Source organism: Anastrepha obliqua, chromosome 5 (assembly GCF_027943255.1).
Source record: "Anastrepha obliqua isolate idAnaObli1 chromosome 5, idAnaObli1_1.0, whole genome shotgun sequence".
NCBI lineage: Eukaryota > Metazoa > Arthropoda > Insecta > Diptera > Tephritidae > Anastrepha > Anastrepha obliqua.
The window spans coordinates 94,984,721-95,006,502 of record NC_072896.1 but is presented as its reverse complement, the minus strand read 5'-3'; the positions used below and the strand labels follow the sequence as shown (position 1 = coordinate 95,006,502).

Sequence of the window (21,782 nt, the reverse complement as noted above, 5' to 3'; positions counted from 1 at the left end):
GCTGTAATTCTTTCCCCTGACAGTGTTGCTCATTTTCTCCCTTTAACGAATGTGCGACATGATCTTTAATATGAAGAAAATTGGCAACACTGTCAAGAAGTAAATTATAAAAATTAATTTTAAAAATTCAAATTAGAAACTTTAGAATTGGGCTGAAAAGTTTGTGAAACTTTCCTAATTTTTTTCATAAAATTTGAAAATTTCACTTATATGGTTTTTGCTAGACAATGAGCAATACTTTTATAAAAAAAATTAACATTAAAAAAAGGAAAATAGTCAACACTGGTCAAAATGTTAATGTGAGGACTGTAGATTAACGTAATATATTTGCCAAAAAATCTTGTCGGCGCAGTGAATATATTTTTCTGAAATTTGAATTAATATATTTTTCACCCAAAATCTCTGTCACATATAGCCAAAATCCGCAACAAAATGTTGCATGAATGAGAGGTGGGTTGAGGTACTATCGCGCATAGTACTAGGATTTCGTTCGTCATGGAGTACGAATTTAAAATTTACATCCATCGAAATGGTGTACGCCAACACCTTGTGAATTAGGTTAGGTTAGATTATGGTGGTAGTTGGCCTGTATGACCAACTCATTTATGTTGCATGAATGAGAGGTGGATTGAGGTACTACCGCGCATAGTACTCGTTCGTCATGGAGTACGAATTTAAAATCTACATCCACCGAAATGGTGTACGCCAACACCTTGTGAATTAGGTTAGGTTAGATTATGGTAGTAGTTGGCCTGTACGACCAACTCATTTAGACCTTACAGGCCCGTTGTGATACCACTGGGCGACACTGAAACCTCACGTTTCCACGACAGTCGGTTCTACGTTACCGAAACGACCCGGATTTATATCCGGCCAAGGATTGTCACTCGAGCATCATTCCCCGTATGTAAGTATGGGGAATGTTTATGCTGCTATCATACAACGACAACAACTGAAACCTCATTTATTTTTGTTCGTGGAACCAATCTGTGGCTTTTATGAAGCTCACTATTGATCCCATTCCTATGCCAGACAGTTTCGTAAGAAAATCGAAAAATATTTACCTAGAAAACCTGCTCTGATTTTAGCTGGACATTTGCAAAGGAAGTGCTCCACTGTTTCTTCCTCTTTCTCATCTCAAGGGAGAAAACTTCTAGACTCAAGGATTGCCTGCCAACTAGCCAATAATCGGTTATACAAGCCACGATCTTCGAGATATTCTCTCTGGAAAGGCTTAGCAATATATATATATATATAATTGGCGCGTACAACCTTTTTGCGTGTTTGACCGAGCTCCTCCTTCTATTTGTGATGTGCGTCTTGATATTGTTTCACAAATGGAGGGACCTACAGTTTCAAGCCGACTCCGAACGGCAGATATTTTTATGAGGAGCTTTTTCATGGCAGAAATACACTTGGAGGTTTGCCATTGCCTGCCGAGGGGCGACCGCTATTAGAAAAATGTTTTTTCTTCTTAATGTGTGTTTCACCGAGATTCGAACATACGTTCTCTCTGTGAATTCCGATGCTCGATGGGCCTCTTGGACACTTTTTTTATGGTTATCAGTTTGCTCATAGCCATAAGACCTTGGCCATGACCTTGCGAATTCCGAGTCAGTTTTATGCGGAGGAAAATAAACAAAATACCACTCAATGTAAATCTTTTATTTATTCGAACCGCCACGCTACAAAAACCAGTGCAATTTTAAAATATTTTCCTGCATGAGGTTCGCCCTAACAAACATACACACGAATATACTGCAACATTAATTACCCTATTTGGGAATTGCAAAATTTGGTAAACAAGATAGTCTTGCATATTTTGGCAATTTTTGGAAAAATAGGTCAACAGCACAGGTGATGCGAGTGAAAAGAAAAGCCAGTTTTACGTTTTTTTGTTTCGCGCTAATTACCACTTTGATTGGCATATCCACAGATGTAAATACATAGGCAGCTGTACATATATAAGTACATATGCACATAGGTATGGATATGGACATATTTATGATGTATTTATGTATGAAGTAAACGATTTGCGATACTACAAATTAATAAGTGTTTTGTTTTTAAGCCTAAAAAAAATTATTAAGTGATGGAGACTAACGCCGCATCAATTCTTAACGATAATGGGCAATGGCACATCCATACGTACAGAAGTATAATGGCTTATAACTCCATTTATTTCATTGAATATAATTTTTTCTGCCACGAATGACTTAACTTTTCAAAGATTTGTATTCCAACTAAACTTTAGCATCTCGTTAACTGAAGTTTTACGAAATGATCCTAAATGACTGAGTCTGTATACAAACATACATTCATAAAAAATAAAAGCAAAAATATTAGTTGTTAGTAAACTAAAAAGGCATTCAATTAAAAAAGTATCCAATTTAAGTACTTGTTTACTGTAATAGCCTAGACAGACGGCGAAGTTAAGTGGGATTATCGACGCTATTATTGGGAGGTTGAATTAGTTTTAAAGGTTTTTTTCGAAGATTTGGGGCTTTATTGTGAAAAAACGGTACAAAATATTTTATTCGAAGTATTGGCCATCGCTAGCTACAACTTTCGCCCATCTTTCGGGCAATTTCCGGATGCCGTTTCTCCAAAATTCTGGCCGCTGCTTGGCTATCCATGACTCAACCCATATTTTGGTAGCCTCGTACGAGGAGAACCGCTGGTCCGCCAAATCGAGACTCATATGCCGGAACAAATGATAATCGGAGGGAGCTATGTCTGGACTATACGGCGGGTGGGGTAACACTTCCCAGCCAAGCGTTCCAAGGTATTTTTTGACAGGTTGAGCAACATGCGGCCGAGCGTTGTCATGTTGCAAAATAATCTTGTCGTGCCTTTTTACCGTTTTCGGCCGTTTTTCTTTCAATGCCCGGCTTAAACGCATCAATTGCAGTCGGTAACGATCCCCCGTGATTGTTTCGCCCGGTTGAAGCAGCTCAAAATATACGACGCCGACCTGATCCCACCAAATGCAGAGCATGATTTTCTTGCCGTGAATATTCTGCTTGGCCGTCGACGTTGATGCGTGGCCGGGCAAACCCCATGATTTTTTGCGTTGTCGCTCGATCAGCAATTCGCACGTAAAAAATCGCCGTTCGACGTCGCGCAGCTTCAACTCGTACGGGACCCAATGTCCTTGCTTTTGGATCATTCCCATCGCTTTTAGACGCTTGCAAACGGTTGATTTATCAACGCCCAATGATTCAGCAAGCTCTTCTTGGGTTTGGCACGAGTCCTCGTTTACCAATTCCCCCAATTCCGCGTCCTCGAACTTTTTGGGCTGGCCAAGACGCTCCTTGTCTTCGGTGTGAAAATCACCACTTTTGAATCGTCGAAACCAGTACTCACATGTTGAAATCGACGGAGTATGGTCTGGGTAGGCCTCCTGCAGCAATTCACGGGCTTGGGCTGTATTTTTTTTTTTTTCAAATTGAAGCAGAAAAGCAAAGCTTCCCGCAAATTGCGTTTCGACGGCACGAAAGTTGACATCTCGGAGCACGAAAACACTGCGTTGTTTATACTTCAGCGAAATGACAGATACTGATAAACAAAGCCTAGGGATGAGGCTTTGTCATGAATATATATTCAGTATTGCCAACGCGATAAAATGATAAATAGCGCCATCTGTGTGTCACCTTTAAAACTAATTCAACCTCCCAATAATTCTCATTCAAACTGTAGTGTGACCATTGTAAAATAGAAATAACAACTTTTTCCTTCTTCCATTTTTTGACAGGCACCCTTGAGTGTGACTTTGACAGGTAGTTAAATGTATGATGGTGTGAGTTTTGGGAATTTATGCTTGAGCGTATTGACGGGGTTGCTGTACCAAATTAAACAAAAATGCAAAGTCATATCTTTGACTTGGAAAACTTACAACAACAAATATTCTTTACATATTTCTTAATTATAATAATGCCTTTTATTGAGAAATATCTGAATTTTTACGTGTTTTTTAGATTTTTTAATACGATGTTTTATGAAATTGAATCATTTTTTATGTAACGATGTTACATAAAAGAGCGTTTTAGAATCGGGTGATATGTGGGCATTTTTTTTAAATCAGCTGCGAGTATTTTTACTAATGAATTTGTACAATGGACTGTTGTTACGTGGATTAGTGAGCAGATGATTTGCTTATTGGATAGTTTTGTCAGTAAAAATGGACCACAGGCAACAAATAGGGGTATGAGCTGCCCTGATACTAAGAAAAAATTATTTATTAAAAAAAACCTTAAATTGCAATTTCTCAAACTGTGTGCGAACTAGCATTACATCCAGTATTTATTGTTTTTCTCTTTAAAAGTTTCATCATTTTTCATTCGCAATAGATATTAGCTGTCATTTTTCGTCAATGTTGCAATCGAGAATTCCCTTAATCTGCTTAAATTATGAGAATTACATTTAGTTGTCAGTCCGCATGAGTTATCCCACTTAATTCCTGGGATAATTCTGAATTAAATCGTTAATCCCGATTAACGCTGCCGCCTGTTTAAGCTATAAAAGTGAGTATTTAATATCTAAATTGTTCTCAGCACACATAATTGTTTCAAATCATCACAGCCAGTCCCGATCTACACAGGGAAACATTTGAAAAGGAGATACTGGAAATTCTCTTTCGATGTTTTATTCGCGGTCACACGGCCAAATTGTTTTCGGCAACATTCATTGGGTTTGACGTTTACTTCTTTAAGTTTGACAATACGAAGAAAAGCATAAAACGTGTCGCCAGTGCGAGAAGCAGGCACCCCTCTCTCTTCCCCGTCTGTCCCTGCTTCCCTGTGTAAATCGGGATCCATTAATCACGGCTTTCATTGGGATTGCATAATGTTTACTCGGCCATAGTCTGTAAACAAATGGACTATCTTGAGTCTAGCGTTGCGATGGCACTAGTTTCCACTTGAAAATGTACTTTCAGTACTTTATTTTTATTTGATAACTTTTGTGGCTATGACCCTCGCCAAAACATACATACATCTATTTGATGCAAACTTCTAGCTTCGTTTCTTCTAACTTATTAAAATAATCTTATTAACTTCTAAGGAAATTGGTTTTTAAGCCGTGCCTTCACTCTGCTCGCTGTCATTTTCAGTTTTTCGTCAAACGCCAGGCACTCATTGTAAATATTATATAGTGTAGAAAAACTATTCCCGGGAATTTATGGATACGAGTACATTGCATGCGGGGAATAACACAAGACAAATAAATACAAGGCAGCACTCTATAGATTTTTGAAAAAATAAAATATTTTGAAAGGATTTGAAGACACCATCGCCATCAAACCAAGAGTTGCTCAAGTCTTTGGAAATATTCATTGAGTTCCAAATATCATATGGACCGAATGCACTATGATACTCACGGAGTGACCTTTTTCTGTACGTTTTTCTTTTTCGGTAGAGGATTAGTCTCATAAAGGTAATTTCAAAATTTTCAACTGGCATGAGGGCGGTTCTGGTAAATCATAAAATTTATAAATATCTATAAGTAAAATTAGACAGTTGGAAGCATTCCATGGATATAGATCGACAACTAGTTCTGTTCCCTAATCTACTGCTTCTGCGCTAGTTTTAAACTAATTCCATTTACTGCAGGGTTTATCTTGAAGACGCGCACATGTTGCATATAATTGGGCAAATGTTGTGTGTATGCCTTACATATGTGAGTACAGGCACTTGTGGTGATAAGAGAGAAATGAATGAATATGCAGTTTCGTTTTTGGGTTTGTTGATATGCATACTTATGTCAAGTGCATATGCAGGCGTACTACTTTCTGTATATGTGTGGAATAGTCTGGTGCACAAGGTTACAAATTTTTATAGATAAATGCTAAGCTGGAAGTGGTTTTGTTTGATCAAGAGGGTAATCTTTCAATTTAGCTACTCTGGGCACTTTTACGTATATGAGAACATAGGAATATTTCTTCAGAATCTATCTCCACCTTAATTTATAGCAACTTTTTATGCACCCTAATATATCTATTGTAGTAGTTCTACCTATCCAGAATCGAGCCCGACGCACTCAATATATGTTCTTCATGCTAACTACCTATTCACATCTCCCGCACACCTATTCACACCTTCTATGTTTCGCCCATAGAAATCAGTCCGCCCGTAATCAGTCTAACCAGCTGCCTATGTAAAGGGTTTTTCAATAAGGGCGGGTAGATGCTGAAATGGAATAAAATGGCGTTTGCTGTGTGGCACGTAGCGCCGTCCTGCTGAAACCACATGTCGTCTAGGTCCATATGGTTCAATATGGGCCATAAGAAATTGGAAGGGCCACCACGTCTACCGAAAAATGGGCGCAATGCGCGCAACGTTTGCGTTAATGAACACTCATTTTGAGAATAAAGTTTTATCATTTGAACGAATAATAAAGTTTTATCATTTGATGATTTGGCATAAACAACTGAATAATAAACAAAAGATTTGACAGATGTCACTAAAACAAAATGGCTGCCCAGCGCGCCAAAATCGACCCGCGCCAATTGAAAAACCCTTTATATTCTCTTCTGCTCAATGATAGCAGCATGTGTGACAGTCGGTCGGACATGACAGGTAAAATCAGTTTTGCCAATGTGCAGCCTCTCTCAGCCTGTCAAGCTCGCTTGTGGGTTGAAGTAATCCGTTTATACCAGTTAATGAACTACTTCATAATAAACAAACACAAAAGAAGTTGATTGACGGTATTCACATTTTTGTCTTTTTTTTGAAGTATTCTTATTTATAGTAATAGAAGAATATTTGTATGCTTTGCATACACCTCTAACTGGTAATTTTGCAACTGGTACAATTCTAGTCACTCTCTAACTAGTTTCACTTCTTTCATCAAATAACAATTCCTGAACTAGAATATACTTACAGTACTTGCTGATTAAATTTACTTTTCACTTAAGGGTGCGCACATACATACATACATACTAGGGTGGTCCAAAAAACTCAAGTTTTTTTTAGAGACCTAGGGACCCTCTCATTTTGTTACATCTAATAAAATAATAATCTATGCAAAATCTTAGCACCCTAGAACATATAGAAGGCAGTGCTCAACAACGTTTAGTTTTCATAAATTTCTATAAAAAACTCATACTTTCGGGTAATTAACGCCTTTTTTTGTTTCAGGTTTGAACCATATTTCAATCAAAATGACTGCTCTTAAGACGCGTCAGGCGGGCAGTGTTTACTTAATTGGTGTTAAGGACTTAGAACCTTTAACAAAGAAGAACCAACTTCCTACAACAAACAGCGTTGAGCACTGCCTTCCAAGTGACTTATGACCTTGAAAATTTAGCTCTTTACTTCTTATATCAAATAGAAAAGAATTGGGGGGTCCCTTGGCTTTTACATCCAACTTGAGTTTTTACCATAGGATCTTGGACCACCCTAATACATACATACATACATACTCGTACAGCTATTTAGTTACAGTGGAAAAGCGCAACTATCTACAATTTTCCTTCGATTCGGAAAATTGTTTTTATTTCAAAAATTATTTTCGTGTACAAAAAAAATAGTAAAAAAGGAATTAAAAAATTATCAATTATTTAAAATACTGAGCACAGTTCGTGTTAGTGATACGCTTGGTGCTACTACTCTATTTCTATTCATTCGATGCAAGCATTTTTTTATCTCATTTTCACTGAGGGGTCACTGCGATCAGAATTTATATCAGCACGTTCAAGACACAGCATATACATACATACGCATATACATATATTTATACATAAATATATAACATGCATCCTCTAATGCCTCTTTATCAGCTTCATTTGATGCTCATAGAATTTTTGTCTACACATAAAATCATTAGCTTCTCACACGCAACCAAAAAATTATTTATTAGCTTAATTTTCGCTTCCCGAAAATATTTTTTGTGTACATTCCTAGTTGCGCTGTTTTATAAATTTATGTATGCACGAATATATGCAGATCATGAATGCATTCCTTAAGTTAAAATTTATATTTTTTACTACCCTCCTACATATCATGTATTTAAAATATGGGGAATTGTTCATTTACATTGCGCGTTACATATACATACATACATACATATGTCTAATTTTTTTTTGCTGGAATGTTGGCACAACTGTCCTCTATAGTATCGCAGAGTTTGAGCGTGACCTCTCAATTAGCTTGTTTTTGGCATTTAATTATATCAGTGAACCGGAAGTGTGCTCTGCGATTTTCGCTATGGATAAAAATATCGAACAAAGAATTTGTCTTAAATTTTGTGTTTTGAACGGGATTTCGAGTGGTGAATCGTTGAAAATATTGTAGAAAACCTCCGACGAGTATGCTTTATCAAAAACATGGGTATACGAGTGGTATAAGGCTTTCGCAGAGGGCCGAGAAATCGTGGATCATTTGCCCCGATCTGTATGAAAACGTCGACAAAGTCAAGGAAATGGTGCTGGAAAACTATCATTCAAGTTTGAGGAAAGTAGCTCGTGACCTTAGCGTAAATTTTATACCACCAATTGAGCATGAGACGCGGGCTGCTCGACTCGTTCCACAAGATTTTAATTTCCTTGACAACATTCATCGGAAGCAGGTGGCTGAAGACATGCTTGAGCAAGTGAATTCGAACCCAATGTTTATCCAGCGCATCATTAGAGGTGATGAGATGTGGGTATATGAGTTTGACATGCAAACCAGTCAACAGGCGGCTGTATGGCGCTATCCACATGAGCAGGCACTCAAAAAACCACATCAAAGTCGATCAAAAGTGAAAGTCACGCTACTCGTTTTCTTTGATTATTATGGTGTTGTGCACTCAAAATTCGTTCCAAATGCTTCTACGGTAAATAAAGAATATTATTTGGAAGTTATGGGACGTTTGGGAGAGAATGTGCGTAGGAAACGGTCCAATTCGTGAAAAGAAAAATCATGGATCTTGCACCATGATAACGCACCGTCTTACAAGGCTCATATTGTGAACACTTTTTTTACCAAAAACTTGACAAATATCATCGAACAACCACCGTATTCACCGGACTTAGACCCCTGTGACTCTTTCCTTTTCCCAAAACTTAAATTGCCACGCCGCGGATGCCGCTTTGAGTCGATAGAGGCCATTAAGGAGAATTCGCTGAAGGAGCTGAAGAAGATCTCTTCACACGCGATTAAAAGGAGCTTTGATGACTGGACTAATCGTTCTATGTATATGTTCTGCTTTCAATGGAGCCTATTTTAAAGGCGACAAAAGAAATTTTGATGATTAAACTATTATTTTGCTTTTTATTGAACAATTTTCGGTACTTTTTTGATGGAATGTACATAACTTCTACTCAAATATGAACGAGACGGTATCAATAAAACGGTCCGCGGATGACATATGGCAAAAATAAATTTTTTGTTTTTTGGTAGGACTATTATAAGCTTACATGGCAAATTTCAGCGTGATATGTCACCTAGTTTGTTTTCTGTGCTACTGTAAACAAGTCAAGCTCGAGTGTGTTCTTCGAATTCTCTCTCTATCAAAATGTTTTCCAGGGAGCGGCAACTTGAGCTTGGGAAACAGGAAAATCCGCGGACCGTTTTATTGATACCGTCTCGTTCATATTTGAGCAAAAGGTACGTTTAAAAAAAAATTACAAACTAGATAATATGAAATATGGATATTTAAAGAGCATTCAGAATGCATACTTTTGAACGCAGTCCCGAATTTTAATTTAAAAAACTTAAATTTTTAAGCGGCTCCGAATTTTCGGTATCGATTCTGAAATTAAATTTTCATGCAAGAAAAAATATTAATTTAAAAAATTTTAATATTTAAGAACCAGAAACATTTCAATAAAGAAAGATATGGATTTAAAAAAAAATTCTATAATCATTTTTGGGTCTACTGTTGCTTGATTAGGTTGCAAGTGATTTCGCCTTCTTTTGTGACTATTTTATTCATTCATTTATTTTTTTTCTTATGAATTTGAAAATACTTCAATTTCCTGCAGCAAAAAGCGTAAAATTTTTCCACACATGTGTTTTTTTTGTTGCTTAATTTTTTCCACTGGCCATTTACGATTATTTTGCGCCCTTGCAACGTATTGTATTTTAATTCATAGATAACTCCATGCACTGATGATTAATCATTACAACAAATTCATTTTTTGTGTACCCTAAATAGTTGGCTGTCTGGCTGTTTGGCTGACTTGCAGATTTGGCTCTTATCACTGGCTGGGTTGCTCAGTTGTAACACAAATCTCTTTGCTTTTTGTGTGTACTCGTATTTGTATTTGAAAAGAGTACGCAACTTTTTGTTACCACGCACGTCCACTTGAGGAAAATTCTCACAACGCACACGATCGGTTTCACGCGCGAACCACTACAACTACACGTACAAATATTCAAATATAGAGAACCGTTCGCTACACTATCAATTCCTGGTCTGACTGGCTAGCCGGCTTGAGTGCGAAGATTTTGTGTGTCTGAGCTGTGTAATCATTTGACCGATAACCGGCACAGATGATAAGAACAGTCGATGATTTGAAATGAGTAACAAAATTAACAAAAGTAACTGCATGAAAACAAAACATATAGACGAATCAATTTCAGAAAGTAAATATTTTGTAAAATATAAAAAACAGTCTTATGAGTGCTCTGTATGACCGTTTTCTAGGTCAAGCGCTTAAATTTTTGAAATTTTATAAAATAACAATAGTTTGTATGAAGAGAATAAAATTGAAAAATAATTGCATTGAACGTACAGGGGTTTTCATTTGGAGCGCTCGCAATTTGACAGCGTATAGCGACCATCCGTCTATAGCTGCAAATTGCAAATTTGGCGGGAGTACTTTTTTACTCAGAGTTTTGAATTTATGGTATTAATCATCAGTTTACGGAGTTGTCTATGAAAACAAAATACGATGCAAGGGCACAAAATAAACGTAAATGACCACTGCAAAAATTAAAAAACAAAAAAAATGTGTGTGGAAATATTTCACACTTTTTGCTGCAGGAAATTAAAATATTTTCAAAATTCATAACATAGAAAAATTGAACTGATTTGAATATAATAATCACAAAAATAGGTGAAATCACTTGCGGCTTAATGAAGCAACAGTAAACCCAAAAATTTTTATATTCCCTCGAGATTTAATTGGAATTTCCGTCTAACTACGAAGCCAGAAAGCACAAAACAATGCAAAAGTAAAACAATGCAGATTTTTAAGTGAAATTATTAATATTTTTATTCAATATCACATGCTCTATGCTGTCTTTACAACAGTAGAACTGATTGGAAATACTTTTGGACGCTTGTATCCTCAGCAATTGATCAGAAGCCCCCTCTCAAGACCAATGAAGATATAACTAATGCTGAAGAGCAACTGCGCCTAGTAAGCAGCTTGGTAATTTACACCTTCCGTAACCAAGCGACGACGCTCACAGATATCTCGTACAGTTGAAGAAAAACGTTTGAAATGTTAGAAGAAACGATAGAAAAACGCCAGGCGAGAAAGCATTGGCAGCAAACCTGGGGACACCGTGGGGACAAAAAAATTCCGAACTCGCTTACACAAGAATGCAAGGAGCTTCTCAAAAACGAACGTAACTCTCAACTACAAAACTATCTCAGTAACCTCAATGCATCCTCTGTCTCCGACTATACTCTTTGGAAAGTAGCGAAAAAATCCAAAAAGGCAGCCTTAGCATTACCGGTCATTAAAATGGAAATAGACCAATAACAAATAGGTTAGTCGGGTCTCGAAAAATCTCAAATGTTTGAAGGTACCCTGGAGCTCAATCACCAGATGTAGCGCCCCATAAAAAAAAAATACAAAAATCGAAGTGAAAGAAGCGATAAAAAAGCTTAAAACCAAGAAAGCCTCATATCGATCTCATCGCTGGAGAAGTACTCAAGCAACTCCGAGAAGAAGGAATATCTTCTATCATGCATATGTATAAGTAGAAATAAAATGAAAGAAGGGAAGGATAATTACGACAGAGCCCCAAGAAAAGTACACCGTAACTACCGCAGTTGAACCGGTTTCTGGTATAAGACTAAACCAAATTGGGCTTACATGACTCTTTGGATTAGAGGGACATTTTTGGGGGAAAATTGATTAGATATCCTTCTTATTTTGATATGTGGTGTTTGATGGAAACAGAGTTATCTCGAGGTGAAGCCATTCCTCGTCGGGTATACTTTTTTAGCTCCAGGTGCGGAAGTATGCGAGAGCCTTCTTTCACACCTTAAAATCGCTTAACACATGAAAGTTTAAAGTGTCAAAACAGAATATGTGTGTATCTGTGTATGTATAGATCGGATTCCCCTTGTGCTCTACTCCTGGAAGGATGGGCTTTGCACCAACTCAGCGAACGCTGGGCAAGTACATGAAGGCATTCGAGGAATATTCTGAGGATGACAAAATCTCAGCTCTCAAAACTTTGTGGGCATCCTCACGGGGCACTATCCACGGAGCATATATGGCGTGAGACTTGGAATTACTTCGAGTCCTTTTTGCGTCAGCTGTATGGAGGATGAGTGGAATCTTCTCAGCACCTTCTTCTTAGCTGCCCCGATCTCGCGGGACTAAGATTTAAGCATCTTGGTTCTCACTCCTTTTCTGCGCCTGCAGACATAGCAGGTCTTGATATCAAAAATCTCATGAACTTCATCAGCAGCATAAAACGGCTAACACAGCCACAATTTAGTCACCGTTCATAGTCCACAAATAATCAATCCCCCACGCCTCTCCTTTTCGTCGTATTGTTTTCCTCCACCTCTTTTTTCCCCCCTTGCAATGGTATCACAAAGGATGAATCAAACTTCTTTCTTTAAGTTGGCCCACTTTCTGGGCAACCATTGCAACCTAACCAAACCTATGTGTATAGACCATTTCCTTGCAACTTTAGGATATCAACTGGCGTTGAGTCTAGTGCTCAAGTAGCCTCCCAATGAAATACTTTACCGATAGCAAGTTTAGTTCGGGCTAATGTTCCACACTGACGGGTTAAGGTATTCGATGCTTCCTCCTCATAACAAAAATAATTATAATAAAAAATACAGTTTCCTTTTATTACAGGCGCTTTGAAAGCAACCTTGAAAGCAAACAATTTCCTATATAACACTGTGTGACAAAAAAAAATTAAATATACTTTTATGGAGACCAAGCACAACTTATGGCTATAGAAAAAACTAAACAAAATGGTATAGGAGAAATTTCCAATACACCCCCAAAATCTCGTTTTATGGCCATAAAACCGTTTTTCAGTAAGTTGATGTGAAGAATCACTACTAACTTCACCAATTTCTATCCGATTTCGAATTTGTTTTTTTTAGTTCGAAAGAACAAAAACAAGCCTTTTTGACAGTGTGTTGACAATTTTTCTGAAATGACAACTGGCGAGACTGCAGACGGAAGTATTTGGAATTTTTCTATTTTTTCTCTATTTTTTCAACTTTGACATAATTTTTACGATATTATCCGATATTGAGGAATTTTTTTAGTACACTATTGTTATATTAAATTTAATTTTGCGTCGACTGAGTTATACTTGACTGTAATTGAATTAAAATTAATAGAGTTGTGTGAGTTTTAAGATTTTTTTTTGTTTTTTACTAATTTGGTATGTAGGCATCGAAGCATGAAAATGATAACAAGTGTCATTATAAACACATAATATTTATTGGAGTATTGTGCAGTGCAGCATTGTACGGTATGGTACGGTGCGGTACGGTGCAGTACACAACGGAACTGGTTCCAAACTTAAACATGCATTGGAAACGGCCCTTTGGAGTTTAGTATGGTACGGTACATTTGTCATTCTCTTCATTAGTTTTTAATACTTCTCTGTAAGAAATTCGATCATCATCATTCATCTGAAGTCGTCATCAACTAAATTCCATTGTTTAAATCGAGAAGCGAGCGTAGAAGTAAATCACGAGAAAGATCCTGAAAATCTGAATTTGATACAATGTGTCGTTCTGAAGACTTACAACCAGACGGAAAGTACTCTTCATCATCAGGTTTATTGTTATCAGTTTGATCATCATCAGCAATGAGTTGAACTTCCTTCAGTTCATGACCTGCAGTTTAGTCAATCATATCGTCCAAGACTACGGGGTTCTTAACAATTGCAACATCAGCATACTTTATGTGCTTTCGAGCTTTATAATGATGACCGTTTACGTCCGTTTTATAAAAATAACAATCATCTGGTTTTTGATAAGGCTGATGATGCCACATCATCGGAGAATATTGAGAAATTCGACTTTTCTGGCAACGTTTTGATTTATATCTCTTGAATTTCAATGAAACAAACAATAAAACTTTAACGTTTTAATAAGGTTAAATTATAATAACAAACTTCTTTTGTTAATCAATGTACAGTGTGCACTTTGGTACACTTGGGAGCTTTTTCATATTTCTATTGAAAAAAATGTGCTATAATATGTCGGATATTTTCGTAAGTTCTAACCAGTTCTGTTGTATGCAGTACAGTGTACTCTTATGTATACATATATACTCCAATAAATATTACGTATCTATAATAATGCATCAAAACACGTCCTTATTCCCATTTAGCGTAAGTTATACCTACATACCAAATTAGTAAAAAAAAAAAATAAAATCTTAAAACTCACACAACTCTATTAATTTTAATTCAATTACAGTCAAATATAACTTATTCGACGCAAAATTAAATTTAATATAACAGTAGTGTACTAAAAAAATTCCCCAATAACGGATAATATCGTAAAAATTATGTCAAAGTCGAAAAAATAGAGAAAAAATAAAAAAATTCCAAATACTTCCGTCTACAGTCTCGTCAGTTGTCATTTCAGAAAAATTGTCAACACACTGTAAAAAGGCTTGTTTTTGTTCTTTCGAACTAAAAAAACAAATTCGAAATCGGATGGAAATTGGCGAAGTTAGGAGTGATTCTTCACATCAACCTACTGAAAAACGGTTTTATGGCCATAAAACGAGATTTTGGGGGTGTATTGGAAATTTCTCCTATACCATTTTTCTTAGTTTTACTATACCTACAAGTTGTACTAGGTCTCCATAAAAGTATAAAATCACTGTCGCACAGTGTAATCGAAAGTGCCAAAAAAACACTGAAATTTAATATATTTATATTATTTTTAAATTAATGTGATTTTACTCCGAAATTTGAATGGCAACTGCTTATCAAAAATAGGTTTTCGTTGCGTTTTCTTTTTGCTTGTTTCTTTTTCTAATGAAGGCTTCTGTGCATCCGGCATCGCCAATGGGAGCGCGAAAGGTCAAGTTGTATATTTTAAATGGCACACGCGTTCACTAACCTCCCTCCTATCAACGCTAATTCTATTTGAAACCGAATTTAGAAAACTCCTTGTTGGTACTTGTGTATTGTCCATTCAGTATTTGGACATTTATTTTTTGCATATTTTTCTTTTTTGAATTTTTTTAAATATGCAACATAAATATTATATTATAATTTTTATTATTCACTAACCGAATTTGATAGAATCAGCTTATGGGCTGAGGTCACCTGGGGATGTGTTTACAAAAAAACTTAGATTGTGTTGGTCATATACGAAAAAAAATGAACCAATGACACTTCGCTGCCATCTGAATAACGATTGGACGAGTGTGTGAATACATGTGAAATGATCCTGCAGAATTCGGCTGCATCTCTCTTGTGACAGGGCAGCCGAAGTTCCCCTCACAATTTTCTTTTTCAACATAGTTAAAGAGCAAACCTGGTAAATTGAGTCACAGAGATCATGTTTTCCGTTATTTTCGAAACAACCAGAAATACGTTTTGCTTTTTCATCGTACCATTTTCGTTCTGAAAATTTCGATCTTAAATATTGGGCTGCCGCCGTAGCCGAATGGGTTGGTGCGTGATTACCATTCGGAATTCACAGAGAGGTCGTTGGTTTGAATTTCGGTGAAAGCAAAATTAATAAAAACATTTTTCTATTAGCGGTCGCCCCTCGGCAGGCAATGGCAAACCTCCGAGTGTATTTCTGCCATGAAAAAGCTCCTCATAAAAATATCTGCCGTTCGGAATCGGCTTGAAACTGTAGGTCCCTCCATTTGTGGAACAACATCAAGACGCACACCACAAATAGGAGGAGGAGCTCGGCCAAACACCTAACAGAAGTGTACGCGCCAATTATTTATTTTTTTATTTTATTTTAATCAGTAAAAAGTAGAGAAAATGTATATTGAAAAAAAGAAGAATTAAGGAAGATTGACTTATAAGTTGCCTTGATAAGAGTAGAGATCTAAAATCTATTACCGCCCATTTTGGATCAATTGACGCTGATTACAAGCATCAAGGGGATGAATTAACAGTGAGAAAATTTGCAACGAAATCTGCAGAACTTTATGCAGTAAATTTTAATATAATAGAAAGAAGACTGGTATTGAATTAGTTCTTTCCTCAGAAGTTCTACATTGACATCATACTGAGTCGCCCTGAAAAATTGGGTGAGCGGTAAGGCTCGGCTCATCAATTCCTTTGGCCCGAATGGAATATATATGTAGGCCCTCACTGAGCTTTCAGTTGTAGAATTATTTTCATATACATACAAACTCTGCACCTCAAAATGCGACGTGCATGCCGCCGTAGCAGATGGATTTTTCACATTTCTGTGGGTACGGCTTGGAGACTATTCCTCACGTACCAGGTGTATAAGCTTAAATCCGCTGATTGCTCGTAGATGGCGTTAGTGAGCATATCAAGTTACCATAGAAATGCCATATTTTTTTTTTGCATGGGTTCGACACCTGTTTACATCAATCACTGCACATCATCAGTGATTTCATACAGCAACACACTTTTTTCCTTGCGTAATCATGTCTAATTTTGTGCCAAAAAAAGAGCATATGCGGGAAGCTCTACTTTTTTGCTTTAATTTGAAGAAATCGGCTGCCGAATCGCATCGAATACTTATGGAGGCCTATGGTAACAGTGCATTATCGGAAACAACTTGCAGAGACTGGTTTCGTCGGTTCAAAGACGGCCGTTTTGACTTGAGTGACAAGAAGCGTGAAAATCGGCCCAGAAAAGTTGAGGACCATGAATTGCAGGCTCTTTTGGATGAGGACGATACCCAATCGCAAAAAATGCTTGCCGAGCAGTTAGGTGTCACTCAACCAGCCATTTCCATGCGTTTACGTGCCATGGGAAAGGTCCAAAAAATCGGAAAATGGGTACCCCATGAATTGAACGATAGACAGATGGAGCGACGCCAAAACACATGCGAAATCTTGCTGGCTAGGCATAAAAGAAAGTCGTTCCTGCATCTTGTGGTGACTAGCGATGAAAAGTGGATATACTTTGAGAATCCTAAACGAAAAAAATCATGGGTCGATCCCGGCCAACCATCAACTTCTTCATCAAGACCTAATCGCTTTGGACGCAAGACGATGCTTTGCGTTTGGTGGGATCAGCAGGGTGTCGTTTACTATGAGCTGTTGAAACCTGGTGAAACTGTTAATTCTCATCGCTACCACCAACAACTCATCAAATTGCGCCGTGCTTTGCGTGAAAAAAGGCCTCGTTATGAACAAAGACATGAGAAGCTGATTTTCCTCCACGACAACGCCCCATCGCACACGTCAAGAATGGTCCAAAACTACTTGGAGACAATCAATTGGGAGGTGCTACCTCATCCCGCTTATTCACCAGACCTGGCCCCTTCGGACTATCATCTGTTTTCATCGATGGGTCACGCGCTCGCCGAACAGCACTTCGATTCGTACGAAGACGTCCGGAAATGGCTTGACGAGTGGTTCGCCTCGAAAGATGAAGAATTCTTTTGGCGTGGTATACACAAATTGCCCGAGAGATGGGAAAAATGTATAGCTAGCGAGGGCAAATACTTTGAATAAATTATTTTTTTGCTTTCTATAAAAAAAAGGGTTTTTTTTACTAAAAACAGCGGATTTAAGCTTATACACCTGGTATGTACATTTCTTTTTAATGTCTGTAGCTCGAAAAACGTGGAGTACATCCATAAGTTACAAGCCTAAGGATGATTTGGTGAGAACCACGGGTAAGATGATCAGATACTAAATCGCTTGAGGCCGCTTCTAACCTGAAGAGCAGTCGCCTTTTGCAGTTATTCGCTCCGAGACAGACGCTGCGAATTCCGGGAGGCATTTAAATTGTTAAAGTTAAAGTTAAATTATCTCCCCGAAGCTCCCCCTCTCGTTGGTCCTGACCATGCCTCCCGCGCAAATAGGATATTTCGTTGTTGTTGTTGTTGGATAAGCATTATCTTTTCCCATATATCCACAGGGAATGCTGTAAAACCTATTCTCGTGAGAACACCAGTCCCTCATTATTGTTGTTGTTATTTTAGCAGCATTAACATTCCTTATACATATACGGGGAATGCAGCTGGAATGACAGTCCTTGGCCGGATATCAATCCGTGTCGTTCCGATAACGTAGAGCCGACTGCCGTGAGACAGTCTTCACGACCTCTCGTCTGTAGTTATGGTTGCGCAGGTTGCCAGTACTGATAGCTACTTCCTTAGATTTCTAAAACCCCTTTTTTTAGTTTTTATAGTTATTATAAAAAAAATTTGGAGCATTCGTTGCATGGAAGAAAATGTATAACAAAAAAATAAAATTACCAAAAATCAATGCGAATTTCTAGCCACTGTAAACTTGCATAAAATAATACTAAAATTGAATGCTGCATACCCGGAATTTTTCTAGAAATTTTTTCTTAAAAAGTAAGAAATTTCGTTGAAGGTTTATTGATTTTTTTTTTAATTTTGTGCAAAGTGGGAATTAAAAAAATTAAAAAATATAAAATACAATATAAAAAACAAAAAAAAATATTTCAAAACACAAATTTTTGAATACAAGTAAAATGCCTTATGAAATCATAGTTTTGTTGTAGTAAAAGACATATTTTTGTAAAAAAAAAATAATAAATAAAAATAAGTAGTCAAAATTGGTAAAATATCGCAGTACGAATATTATGCCCATGACTGTATGTGTATATGTATGTGCGTATATTTCTAATTTTATATGCATATGTATACGTGAACATATGTTTTGATAGCGAAATACCGGTATTCATCAGTTGGCAGAATTTTACATTGTTGTTGCGTGTGCTTAGTCGCTCAGTGTTGCACGTGCACAAGACAGGTTTTTGTCACTGACGAACTGGTAATAAAAGCATGCCTGATTACGAAAATGAGTAACTACATTTTTTGCTTTCATTTACGCGTAAGAAGAAAAAAAGTACGGAGAAAGATCAAAAAAATAAATAAAAAGATGAAAAAGTCTGTGGGTTACGTGCCTTTTGCTCAGTCCGCAGACGCAAATCGCAATTTATACTAAGTTCAACTTCCTCTATTATTCATAAACAAATGTACTTACATACACACGCAAGCAAACATTTATTTTCAACGTTTTAAATTTTATGTTATAACTTCTTGTTTATCTTTTTCATATTCGCTTTTTATAAAAATGTTAGGGTGCGTGGTTTTTTCAGTTTTTTTAGTTTTGGTTTTACTTTTTAATTCAATCAATAAACTTGTCGGGTCGAAAAACAAGTTTATAATCCGAATACTTCATTAATTTAATTTATTATATACTTAATACACTAGATATTGTAAAAAAATAATATACTGGAAAAGTAAAAAAAAAAAAATATTTATACTCATTTATTGTACAAAAATGAAAAACGGCAAAATAAAAATAATCCATAAATTTGTGATTAAAAAAAAAATATATGGGACGTTCCACGTCAACCGGTACACTAGCCGGTCCAAAATTCTATGGGACCGATTTTGAAGTCCAAGGTCTCAAAATGATCGTCTGAATGTCCACTATTGAAAGCCGTCTGGCCCATTAAGAAATTCAATATGGCGTCCAAATTTATTTAAATAAAGTCGAAGTTAAAATACAAGAAGAATTGAAGTTAAACATATAATTATTTTATTTGAAATATTTAAAAAACCAATACTTTCTTGGTCTTATTGGCCTTCCTTTTACTTTTATTACCCTATAACTCACAAGTGAATGGAACAAAAAAGAAACAGCTTTTTTTCAGTGTAAAAAGTTACCTTGACAACGAGCATAAACTTCAAATATGTAGTTTGATCGATGTTTTACGAGATATCGAACAGTTCAGACATCTACCAAGAAAAAATGGATTTCTTTTTTCCCAAACCAATATATACCTAAATCCAATAATTTGAATATAATAGAGGGTAAAATTTTTCCCAAATGTTGATTCCCGAACGTGCGGAAATTATTTAAAAATTATATCGTAATTCTGGCTCGGTTGCAATACGGAGAGATATTTGGCTAAAAAACTAACTTCTTACACGAAGCCCATTTTCGGTTCAGCGGCTATGGCAATAAACCAAATTACCGTTATTGGAACGAACAAAGCCCACAAGTGTTCGATCAAACTTCAATTCCTTCACAAAGATTTTTTTGTTTTCAACTTATCTAAATTTTATTTTTCAATTTATTTTGTAATTAAATTTTTTTTTTCATTTTTTTTTTTTAATTTATATTTATATTTCTATTTTTTAATTTTTTTATTTATTTTCTACTTTATTTTTTAATTTTTTAATTTATTTTCTACTTTATTTTCTAAATTTAATTTAGATTTTTTAATTTTTTTTTCTATTTTTTTCAATTTTTTTTTACTTTATTTTCTCAATTTATTTTATGTTTTTTCAGTTCATTTCTTATTTTTATTTTAAATTCTTACACAACATTTTTGCAAATTATTTTATAGTGTTAGCCATATTCGGTAACATTTAATTTGTGGGCATAGTTATAATGGAAAATTTACGATGCTTATTAATTTAATAGTAGAACAGAAAAGTTAGCGTTTTAAACTTATTTGGAAAACAGAAGAAATAGGAAACAAAACGCTTCTTCTTGTAGTTTTCCAGAATACCATCGCACATATTGGACCTGGTCATCGAAACATTTTACCACTCAGTTGTTATAATTTGTCTAATAAAATTTTGACTCAGTCTTTTTGGGTGTAACCAACTCTATCTACCCTCTTTGACACATCTACTCTAATCAGTAAAAATAAAACTGGTCGTGAATATATAAAAAGATTCTGCTATAGTTGGGTTTTTGCTAAAAGTCATGGTTTTTGCCTGCCCATAAACCCATATAAACTATGGAGTTGAGCGCTCTTTAGATGCTAGACGCACTAACTTCCATTCTTTATATGGCGAAAGAAGAGAGGCGCTTTCGGCTCTGAGCGATCTTGGCAGAATTAGCTGATGGCCTGACGTCACTTGGGATGTGTTTACAAAAAAACTGAGATTGTGTTGGTGATATACAAAAAAATCAACCCATGAACTTCGTTGCCGTCTGAACGACGACTGATTGGACATGTGAAATGATCGTACAGAATTCGTCTACCGAATCTGTCATGTGACGTGGTAGCCGAAGTTCCCCTCAGAATTTTAATTTTCACCATTGTTAAAGAGCAAATCTTGTAAATCTCTCACCCTTGCATTTTTTCGCTGACCCTCATTCGCTACCTTTACTTCTCTTACTATAATATTTTTCCTTATTCAAGTGAGGATGCACAAAGTGGCATACTAGTAATCTTCGCAGTTTTTATATAATTGTTGAACATTGTTTCTTTCAATAGATTTTGTATTGTTACGCCTTAGCGATTCTCTGTTGAATCTTCTACTGTTCAAAGTAAAACTGGAAGTCTTCTTTTGTCACTTTTGGACGCAAGTCGCTTTCTCTTTCACAACTTCAATGGACTCATTTATTATTCCCTTTAACGCAAATCCCACCTTGTAGAAGAGAAGGAAGT

At 36.3% G+C, this 21,782-nt stretch overlaps 1 protein-coding gene across 3 annotated transcripts in view; it reads right to left on the bottom strand.

The window, feature by feature from the left end:
• Nucleotides 1–21,782, bottom strand: part of LOC129246847 (diacylglycerol O-acyltransferase 1) — a 63,561-nt gene that overhangs the window by 28,377 nt on the left and 13,402 nt on the right. Inside the window, exon 1 of one of the 3 annotated variants that reach the window (XM_054885513.1) lies at nt 10,265–10,388. The exons of 1 other annotated variant lie outside the window; for it this stretch is intronic. The gene's annotated coding sequence lies outside the window, so the exon portion shown is untranslated. One more of the 3 variants, XM_054885512.1, reaches the window with a different exon arrangement.